An 11864-nucleotide genomic window follows, 5' to 3' on the forward strand; every position below is an offset into this window, starting at 1 on the left:
CTTTCTCACCTTTACCCTTCTGATTCTCAACCCCATCCAACCAGGTTTTGTTATTACCATAATGTCAATGACACAATAGATCCTGCCAAACCTACAACCTGCAAAACCAAAAGACCAACTTATGCAAGACATGTTCCAGAAACTACCATCAGCACAGAGAAGCATACGTATCTATCTTGTTCTGTCCTTGCCAGAACTGCTGGCTGACCTGTCATCAGCCTCAGTGACTAACAGCAGGTAAAACTTTCTCATCTGGCTTAGCTCAGATGCAGCTCCTAGGAAAACAGCTGCTTCAGAAAGTCATGCCTTGCTATTTTGGGAAAGTGTTTCAAGGAAATGTTTTTAATACTCTAGAATGGTAAGGCTAAGCATGGTAATCTCACTCCAAGTTCAAGCTCTGCTACAGATTACCTTTTTTTTTTCCCCCTCCCTCTTTTCCCCAAAAGGGTGGCACTTCTTCCTGAACACAAGAGGAGTTACATGGGGTATACAGATAGCCCACGGAAAACTGAGAAATGAGCCTGTGATCGCTTCCATCCCCATTCCTTGGCACTCCAACACTCCTTTCACACTCCTCTCCTCGCCAGCAGTCAGGCCTTACGCAGGCTGTGCCACACGTACAAGATGCCAACTTCGCCAGATATTGCCCAAATCATTTCCTACTTGAGATCTGATTGGCTCGACTACTGCCACAACCTTTTCTGTCCTTACGTGCAGTCTTGCCCGCTTCTGACCCATCCAGAAAGCTCCTAAAGGATCCTAAAAGGATCATCTCACTCACTGCCTTAAGTGCCAGTCACCTTAACACCCCAAAGTTGTTTCCCTCCCTTCACACATCGAGTTAATATGGCCTTTCATGACTTAGCTTCCTCCCTCGTTATTTCCCACCGAGTACCACGACGACAGCTCCTAATTACAGGCCCTGAGAGCAGCTTCCACCGACTGTCACCTGCTACACACCAACAGGAATGGCACGGTCTTCTCCCATGCCTGTCTCCATGCTCAAGAGGACCTGTTCACACACCCCTGGCAGCCGGCCTTGGTGCCTGAAAATCCTTGCTGTGCTGCTCAAGGCCATGAAAACTGTCACGCTACAGCTGTACCCACATCACTGTTCCTCTTTCTGAGTAACACTACCCGTTTCTGTGTATACCCAGATGCCCACAGCCATCTGTTGTTTTCAATCTTTTTTTTTAATACCTTCTTTGGATCTCACTATGGTACAAGCTCAGAGTCCATGACTATGGCTGGGAAAGTCTGTAGCAATACAGAATTGTGTAGGGATGAAAAATGCCCAGTAATTCAGCTCATTTCAATTGTCTAAGAGGAGGCTTTTCGCTAGAACACAGTCAAGAAAATTAAAAACCATAGAATCATAGAATGATAGAATATCCTGAGTTTGAAGGGACCCACAAGGATCATCGAGTCCAACTCCTGCACCTGCAGAGGACAACCCCAAAAATCATACCGTATGTCTGAGGGCGTTGTTCAATTGCTTCTTGAATGTTGTCAGGCTTGGTGCCATGACTACCTCCCAGGCGAGCTCATTCCAGTACTCCACTACCCTTTGGGTGAAGAACCTTTTCCTAATGTCCAACCTAAACCTCCCCTGGCATACCTTCCTGCTGTTCCCTCGGGTCCTATCATTGGTCATCAGGGAGAACAGATCAGTACCTGCCTCTCCTCCTTCCCTCGTGAGGAAGCTGTAGACCGCGACGAGGTCTCCCCTCAGTCTCCTCTTCTCCAGGCTGAACAGACTAAGTGACTTCAGCCGCTCCTCATACAGCTTCCCCTCTAAAACCTTTACCATCTTTGTGGCTCTCCTCTGGACACTCTCTAGTAGCTTTGTATCCTTTTTGTGCTGTCGTGCCCCAAACTGCACACAGTACTCAAGATGAGGCCACACCAGTGCAGAGTAGAGCGGGACGATCACCTCCCTCAACCGGCTGGCCATACAGTGCTTGATGCACCCCAGAACATAGTTGGCCCTCTTGGCTGCCAGGGCACACTGTTGGCTCATGTTCAACTTGCCATCGACCAGAACCCCCAGATCCCTCTCCGCGGGGCTCCTCTCCAGCCTCTCGTTCCCCAGTGTGTATGTACATCCAGGGTCGCCATGTCCCAGGTGCAAAATCCGGCACTTGCCCTTGTTGAACTTCATACAGTTGGTGATTGCCCAGCTCTCTGATTTGTCCAGATCTCTCTGCAGGGCCTCTCTGCCCTCGAGAGCGTCAACGGCTCCTCCCAGTTTTGTGTCATCGGCAAACTTTGATAACAAACCTTCAAGTCCTCCACCCAAGTCATTTACGAAGATATTGAAGAGCACTGGCCCCAAGATGGATCCCTGTGGAACCCCGCTAGTGACTGGTCGCCAGCCCCATGTAACCCCATTTACTATAACCCTTTAAGCCCAACCCATCAGCCAACTGCATGCCAACCAGAACTAATCTACACTCCATCCTTGACTGGCACCTCTTTCTTCATCAGTTCGTTGCATTTCTATAGTTCCTGGGGAGTACATATCAAGATTTTCCTCATGAAAAGAAGCAAGAAAGATCAGTTCCAAATACGCAGAAAACCTGCCATTCACATACACAGAGCCCACACAGGAGCATTATCAAGGCCCTGCATATATGCAAAAGATTAAATCAATGCACTGGGGAGGAGAGAGCAGGAACAGCACTCCGGCGCCCATGATGAGCAACAAGAATTTCTGCTCTGAACTGGGGCTTAGTAAATGTGCAAGTACAGTACTGATCCAGACACAAAACTAAGCCTGTCACTTAATGCCAGGTGCCACACACACGACCCGTTCTTCCATTGCCTCCTGCCGATGAATTGTTTTCCAGGCTCCTCCAACTCATTGCAGCTTAGATACCTGCACTCTGGCTCCGGGCTGACTGGGGAAACTTCTCAGTGCTTTAACTTTGCTTTGGGCTTGGTACGAGCACGAGGCTTCATCCCTTTGGCTTGGCCCCCAGCAGAAGGTGGGCAAGTGGCAGGTTTGCAAGTGGCTTGATGGAACAGAGCTTGGACACCTACCAGGGATTAAAAACGAACCAAAGAAAAAGCCCAGAAAAACTGTGTTAGAGAGTAGCAGAAAGAAACATCAGGGCTGATCCCTGCTTAACACACAGGGTTTGGAATTTCTGAGACTGGAGCTCCCAACAGACTCTGCTCTTGGAATGATCCTTGATCCTGACAGAAATATTACAGACTGCCCCCAGCTCTACACTGCAGTTGCCCCAAGCGTTTGCTTGTCCATGCCCAGTTCTGTTCCACGCTTACAAGGTGTGTTTAATCTGCAAAACAGTCAGTACTACAAACTGGTAGCCTCTTCTCTCAAAGATGTGAAAAGTGCTGTGAAAGACAACACAGGTACCATGACAAGCCTTCTGCTCTGGGCTAGGTTTTAAAAAGCAAGGTCTTCCCAACCTCTCTTTTCCAGCTGCCACCAACAGCTGGAGAAAGGGCCTGGTTTTGGTCAGCTGGATGATCAATGCTAACTACCAAAATCCAGTACAGGACGTTACACCTCAGGCTGCAGATTTTGAGTCTAACCCAAAGGACTGAATAACCTCCCTCCTGCCATTGGGCTGACGGCAGTATTGCACATCCCCTGGCTTCTCCAGCTCTTCCCCAGCAGTCTCCTCCTGGCCACTCTGCTACAGGCTGCTATATGGTCTCAGGGAACCATACTCTGGAACCACTCTGGCATCTCCCGTCAATGAGGATGCAGAGATGCTCTCCCAGCACACTGGGCTCCTCTCACCTCTTCTGCTCTCTCGGCATTGTCCTTTCCTCATCGCCAGACACTGGTTTTGACCTTCAGCCAGATCTCCGCTGCTTGTAAAATTCCCCCGTTTCAAGGAAATCAACAAGATGACCACGTCCTCCTGATCCCTGGCTCTCATGGGAACTTTGCTCTGGCAACCAATACAGAAAACGGCAGTGGGATCACCAAAACATCAAGGCTTGCCCCAGAGGTAGGTGGGATGAGATTTGCTGGTTTTCTGCAGGGAAGCACAGCACAAGGAAAACCTGCTGAGGTCTGAGCATTAACAAATTTATTGGGCTTTACTGGGGTTTTGCTGCCTTCTGCAGACCTCTCGGCTGTTAACATGCCAAACTTCCCAGCCCCCTGGGTACTGAGAAGGCTTAATTTTGCTTGGACCAAAATCAGTGTCAGTTAACACCTGCACTGCTGAACCCTCATAGACCTGAGCGTGCTCCTCACAGCTCCGTACTGCTGTCCCCTGGGGAAAGTGAGGCCCAGGGTGAGCCGTGCTGCACAGATATGTGCTGGAAGGCAGCGCAATGGGAATACAGATACGAGACTGGTGGGGGAAAGGTCGAGTATCGACACTGGGCAGCGTGATGCCAGTTCAGTGGCTGCAGCAGGATCCAGGCAGCCACAGAACCGAGCAGTGACTCTCTTTGGAGACCATGAGGCAACAGGTACCCTCACTCCTACAACCCGCTCTAGATGACATCCCACTTCTCGCATCCTTGCCCTCCCTTTCCCCTCCACCTTTCCAGACTGTGGGAGTCGTCCTCTGAGGGTAAGACAAGACAAAGTGCCCCTTGCTGAACCGCCACCATTGCCTCCACTGGAACCACCCTGGCTCTGCACGCAAGGACATATGGCAGTGGCAGCAGTTCACTCCCGTTCTGCTCCGTACATACCCCTTTGATGACCTGAAGGAAGTCTGCTCCCGGGATCTTCCTTGTGCCCACCCCAGCCTCCTTGAAGAAGTCGACTCTCAGCCACTTCTGTTTGCGCAGGAGCTTATGCAGCGTGACAAGATCCTGGGCTGCACAAAGAAGGGGGTCCTGCCCTTTCCCCAGAGCCGTCGGCTCTCTGCAGGTGAGCACTGGAAAAGGTTAGAAAACACCCTGAGAGCACCCTTACCCAGAGTCACCGAGCCAGGAGGTGTGACACCATCGGGGGTAAAGCAGCGCAACTCTACGGATCTGTTCTGCTCTCTCCAGTCTTCCTTTTCTCCTGAGTGTTTTCGTCAGCAGGGTTTGCTCCCGAGTTCTTGCAGATGCAAACAGAATCCCTTCTGTTATGGCTGAGGAACTAACTCACCCATGAGCTATTTTTCAGAAAGGGCTAGGGTTACTTGTCTGGCATAAGCAATGCCCAGAGTTTCTGATGCACCTCCTGAGCCTGCAAACAAGGGATTGATAAGACTCAGAGTAACTCACATCATTTAAGAACCCACAATAGGCAACTGAATGTGAAAATGAGCACAAAGAAAGGGGTCTTTTCAGAATCACTATCTATTTCTTTTTCATGTCCTTATTTTCCTCACCACGGGTAGGAAACACAGACTCTGCAGCCCCTGCGGTCAAATCCGGTTCTGTGGGACAGAGGAGAGAAGAAAGTAGAGAGACCTGAACAGGGAATTCTCAAACCTGTGAACAATCAAGTAGAAACAGTTGCAAAGCGTAGCATCAATTTACAGAAATTTAAACCTGACGGAGCCGAGTAGTACAAGTGAGCATTACAGAGAACTAGAAGGGAGCACTGCAATCAAAAGGGTGAGCAACGCAGACAGCTCTAACTGCACATTTTCACCTGATTGCCTTGAACAAAACAGACTTGGGATCCCCACTGCTCACTTCACCCTGGAACAGTCCCATTCCTCATCTGAAAGCTACCGTGTGCTTGGCTGAGGACAGACACAATCCACACAGAACGCAATCAGAGCTAAACCCTGAACTTGCCTTGCTGAAGTTTCCTTGGAAAAAATACATTTAAAGAAAAGACCCCAACTGTTACTGACAGAAACAGGCAGAAAAAAATCCCTGACAGGTTGACTGGAACTTCCCAGATGTGGTAAAACCATCTGCCCTCAGTACCGCCATTTCCCAAAAGCCAGCAGCACAGCTTAGGTGGGGGGAAAGGCAGGTATCTGACCTTGGGGCCCAGAGCGGGGCACAAGCATCTGCCAAGGGAGCTGCATCCAACCAGGAGCGCTCCCCACTGGCTTCTCTGACAACAAAACCCCGGTGTGTGCTCTCACCTGGAGAAAGAAACAACTTCCATGTCTTATCAAAGGCTGTCAACAGAGACGGGGCTGTCCATCAGCATGAGACCCACATGAAGGCCTGGGGACAGCAAAGGCCCCTGGCCTGTCCCCACCACAGCATGCCTGCTCCAAAGCTGGAGCCGCCTGTTGGAGAGGAGGCTGCTCTGCCTTCCCCTGGCCTGCGGACATGAAACACCCACCTCCAGCTGTCAGGGCTGGGGCTGGCGACCCTCGGGGCAGCAGCAGGGACCGCCCTGACCCTGCTGCTGGGGCTGGCCCTGGGCTGAGCCCTCGGGCCCAGGGCTGGGGACTGGGCCGTGGTGGGGCCCGTGGGCGGTAAGGCCTCCAGGTCCCTCCCCCCAGGCCCATCCGCACTGGCAGATACCTGCTCCTGCTCCTGCTCCTGCTCCTGCTCCTGCTCCTGCAGCTCCCCCGGCCCTGGCCCTGCTCCCCCCGGGCCCCGGCTGCCCCCGGCCCGGCTCTCGCCCCTTTCTCCTCAGGGCCCTGGGCCTCGGCCCCCTCCGGCCCCGCCCCACCCGGCTGTGACTGACAGGCCGCCTCCGGCTCCGCTGATTGGCTCAGCCGTGGCCAATGGCGCGGCTGTTGCCGGGCAGGCTCAGGCAGCCCGGGCCTCTCCTCCCAGAGCCGCCCTGCGCCCGCTGCCCCCCGCAGCGCAGCGGCTCCTCAGCCCGCCGGGACACGGGGCCTGCGGAGAGACGGCCTCCAGAAGGGCCATGGCGCCGGGAGCTGCTCTCTCAGCAGCACAAGGTGTGTGTGTGCACAGCTCTGCCGTCCCTCGGTCCGCTCGGGGGGTCTGGGCCTGCGCAGGGAGGGAGGGGAGGAAAAGCGGGGGAAGGGCAGGGAAGAGGAAGGAAGGGGAGCTGCCCTGGATTTGCTCTGGATTGGCAAGTCTTTCCGAAATTGTGGGTCTGTCTGTGCTCCAGCCACAGCCCTGGGCAGGAGGAGCTGCGTGACAGGAGCCACTCGCATCGGCCAGGCCGGCAGCTGGCAGGAGACGGAGCTCTGCCCCCGGTCCCAGCGCCCATGCTGAGCCCAGCGCCCAGAGCCTTCCTCAGGCCTCGCCTTCCCCCGGGTGGTGAGGAAGAGAGACGGCCTGCCCAGGGCATCCTCCTGTGGCCAGAAGGAAGGACAGAGCCCTGTCGCTCTCCCCACAGGGGCTGACCACTGTCCTTGGCTTCTGTCCCTGGGACTCGCCAGTGCTGGCAGGCCCCGCAGGGCTTCAGGGCCAAGCAAGTGCCAGGGTGCCAGGGGCTCCTGCGGCTCAGGGCAGCTTTGGGCATCTCCAAAGCTGAGGTGTGGCTGCCCCTTTGCTTCTGCAGACGCAGTTGTTTTCTGCCCCCTTAGTGGTCAAAACTGTTTCTCCTCATGGCACATGGACTGGACGGATGCCACATCCCTGTTGTCTGGGAGGACTTCAGGGAAACGAGAAATTCCCAGTATGCACACAGGTAGGAGGACAGTGAAAAGGAGATGTGTCAAGGTTTTTCTGCTGTTTCACGTCTGAACTCAGACGCCTGTGTGCATCAAAGTCAGCTTTTTTTCCTCCAAGCTGCGCAACTTGTTGCCAGTAAAAGCAAGGTGGGCTGAGCTGGTCTTTGGGCTAACTCGGCACCTTTTTTTTTTAGTTGTGTGCCTACACTTTTCTCCACCTATTCTTTCTTCCTCTTTCTCCCCCAGTTGCATTCTCTGTTAAAGATAATTATGATTTGGCTTTCTGGACACATCATATAGAGTAAGTAGAGGCTGGTCTGTACCTTCAGAGCTGTAGGCTATAGACTAGATAGATACGGGCTCCAGGTAGAATTACTATTTGCTAATTATAATTTCTTTTCCATATGCTACACTAGCTAAGCATGGGGACAGCAGTGTAGTCCTCCTACTGAGAAGTTGGGCTCAGTGTAGAATGACAAGAAGCCCACCCTGACTGATCCGGTGGGAAACAAGACGGAAGAAGAGCATGGCCAAGAGAGCCATTAAGGTAGCGGCTGAAAGCCAATCACTCCTGCATGCAAAGTGGGAAAGGGTGGGTTGTAGAGCCAGAGGGCTCTGCTGCTAACACTGGCAACAGGTAAGCAGCAGGTCCTCTTCAGAGAAGGTGACACGCATTTGAGCCTTTCCAAAGGGCCTTGGTAATTGCTGTGAACTGGGGCCGTGTGACAGTGATGGTAAGGTCGTCAGCCTGCAGCTCTCCGGCAGTTAGAACTCCCACTGAAACAGTTTGGATGGTGGATGCTGTTCTGTTTTGGTTTGGGTACTCACTTCATTGAGCTAGAATTATTTCTTTGCAATTAGGTGGCGGGGATCTTCTTGCAGGGGTCTTCTCTTTCTGGAGCATGTCCTGACATCCTTTGTCATCCAGAGCTTTCCCCTCTGTTCCTGCGAGGAGCGATGTCCGCAATGGGGAATGACTGCTGTGAGTAAGGGCTTCACCAGCAGGCTTGGATTTTGGGAATGCCCAAAGGCAATGGACATGGCTGGTGCTCATCCCTGAATGTTGATGTGCTGACAATCTAGAGTGAATGCTGGGGTGTTTCCTGATGGCACCCAGACTTACCCAGGTGTTTTCTATGAGACACAGAACTTAAAAATGACTTAAAAGTGTATAGTGCGACCACAAGAGAGCTTGGTGGTGGGTGGGAAGAGGAATGGACTGTGTCCTTCTATGGAGGCCATGGCAGTGGTCTCCTTGTAGGTGCTGGCTTTAAGGTGGACAAGCATGCGTTATCTTCTCCGCACCCTTGACGTCCTCTCATCCTTCTTCCTTTTGCCCTCCCTCCATACCCGTCTGACTCCTGGGCTGATGGGTTGTATTATTTTCCTTATGGATGACCCTGCACACCATGGGTAGTTGAACTGTGTGGTGCCACAGAAAGGTAGCTCTTGATGGTAGCTCTTTTCCTCAGCACGGGAAGGACATGGAGCTGTTGGAGCGGGTGCAGAGGAGGTCCACAAAAATGACGGGAGGGATGGAACACCTCTGCTATGAGGAAAGGCTGAAAGAGCTGGGGTTGTTCAGCCTGGAGAAGAGAAGGCTGCGGAGAGACCTTATTGCAGCCTTTCAATACTTAAAGGGGGCTTATAAGAAAGATGGGGACAGACTTTTTAGCAGGGACAGTAGCGATAGGACAAGGGGGAATGGTTCTAAACTAAAAGAGGGTAGATTCAGACTAGATCTAAGGAAGAAATTTTTTTACAATGAGGGTGGTGAAACTGGGAAGGTTGCCCAGAGAGGTGGGTGATGCCCCATCCTTGGAAAAATTCAAGGCCAGGCTAGATGGGGCTCTGAGCAACCTGCTCTAGTTGTAGATGTCCCTGCCCATTGCAGGGGGGATGGACTAGATGACCTTTAAAGGTCCCTTCCATCCCAAAGCATTCTATGATTCTATGGCCCTGGGAATCCCTGGGAAATGAGGGAAATGTTGGAAATTGTTTCTCCCTCCTGGTGGGAGCACGCACCAGGGCTTTGTTGCCAGAGAAGCCAGTGGGGAGCGCTCTTGGTTGGATGCAGCTCCCTTGGCAGATGCTTGTGCCCCTTTCTGGGCCCCAAGGTCTGACACCTGCCTTTCCCCCCACCCAAGCTGTGCTGCTTGCTCTTGGGAAATGGCTGTACAGAGGGTGGGTGGTTTCACCACAACTGGGAAGTTCCAGTCAGCTCGTCAGAGGTGTTTTCTTGCAGTTACAGGTTTTAAAACAATCCAGGAAAGAAGTTTTGCAAGAAAACTTGACCAGGGAAAGTTCAGGGTTTAGCTCTGATTGCGTTCTGTGAGTATTATGTTTGTCCTCAGCCAGGCGCACAGTAGCTTTCGGACAAGGAGTGGGACTATTCCAGGGTGAAGTGAGCAGTGGGGATCCAAAGTCTGCTTTCTTTAAGGCAATCAGGTGGAAATGTGCAGTTGGAGCCTTCTTGGTCGCTTACCCTTTTGATGTCAGTGCCATCCTCTAGTCCGAATCCTGCAGTGTTTAAATGGAGAAAGCAGATCTTCCTCACCCACGCACGCACCTTCCGCCTGTTGTCCCAAAAGCGGGGTCATTCGCCCGGTGTGCAGATGCCAATTAACACACAGAGCAGAGGTGTTTTATTTCATGTCTGCATAGAGGTGGATGCTAGGTGGTAAATCCACAAAGCTAGCACACCTTCGTACATAATTACAGCATATTTATATTACTACATGATTAGTGTAATCCCGCCTAATTTTACGCTTACTGGTTAGTGATTAACACCTCATACACTATTGGTTGTATGAAAATTAGCCTCACTTGCTATGCAAATTAGTATGCATGCTCCTTTCAGGTGGCGGGGGGCAAGTCTTTTCAGTCCTGAATTGAGTTGGTGGTCGCGATCTCCCCTCACCACATTTCCCTTTCACCCAGTTACTGCAGTTTTATCAGACTTCATGTTTGTCGGCCACCATCCAGTCTTTGGTGCCAAGATGTTCCCTTTTATCAGTCCAGTAGCTCTTCTTCAAGGGTATAGCCATGAGTTTTCCACGGTTCATTAGTAAAACAAATACTCCTCTATCTTTTAGCTGCCTTTCGAATTCCTTTCCCAGAACACAGGTGGTTCATAGTTTTCCTCAGTGGAAAATTTTCACTTTCTGCAGGTGTCCTGGTTTCAGCTGGGATAGAGTTCATTTTCTTCTTAGTAGCTGGTATAGTGCTGTGTTTTGGGTTTAGGATGAGAATAATGTTGATAACACACTGATGTTTTAGTTGTCGCTAAGTAGTGATTACACCCGTCAAGGACTTTTCAGCTTCCCATGCTGTGCCTGGTGCACAAGAAGCTGGGAGGGGGCGCAGCCAGGACAGCTGGCCCAGACTGGCCAAAGGGCCATTGCATCCCGTATGACGTCATGCTCAGTATATAAGCTGGGGGGAGTTGGCCGGGGGGCAGTGATCGCTGCTCGGGAGCGGGCTGGGCATCGGTCGGCGGGTGGTGAGACACTGTATCGTGTATCACTTGCTTTGTATATTATTATTGTATTATTATTATATTATTATTATTATTGTTATTATTACTCCTCCTCCTCCTCCTATTTCATTTTACTTCAATTATTAAACTGTTCTTATCTCAGTCCATGAGTTTTCTCCCTTTTACCCTTCCGATTCTCTCCCCTGTCCCACCAAGGGGAGAGTGAGCGAGTGGCTGCGTGGTGCTTAGTTGCTGGCCGGGGTTAAACCACGACAGCAGGATATCACCCCCAGCTCCAGGTGAACAGACAAAATCTGTGACGGTACATTGTTTTATTAAACGTGTATCAGATATCCAGCGTCAGAGGAGTTGTGTACAGTGAATGGTTGCAGGTGCCTGGAGCTTGAGCAGCGTCACCTGGGAGGCAAAAAGGAGAAAAAGGTGACCCTGGGGACTTGTTATCAGTTTGCCTGGGTCCCCATTGCCCTGCACGCCCCCTGAGCCAAACGCCATTTCTGGGCAGTCACTCTGCATCTCTCTCTGTCCCATTCTGGTCAGGGCTGGGCGTGGGTGCAGTGGAGGGTCAGCATCCTGACCGAGCAGACTTGTCTTCAGCCATGGCCGTCTGTCAGAACAAGGGTGCTGATGTGCACTGGCTGTTCCCCGTAGCACACTGCCGGTGTGTGCCTTGCAGCTTCCAGCTTGCTGCATCTGTTCCTCTGACATGCGTAGTGGAAACCTCATGTATTAGCAGAGCATTTTAAATGTCCCGATGCTGTTACTCATTGGCTTTTTTTTTCTCTTTTGGGGGAGAAATGTGAAGAAAAGGGGAAAATAGTTTTGGAATAGATCAAACACATGCCTCAGGTTTTATGAGAACACTAAAACAAAGGACT

This window comes from Platalea leucorodia (assembly GCF_965183815.1).
Source record: "Platalea leucorodia genome assembly, chromosome: 18".
Classification (NCBI taxonomy): domain Eukaryota; kingdom Metazoa; phylum Chordata; class Aves; order Pelecaniformes; family Threskiornithidae; genus Platalea; species Platalea leucorodia.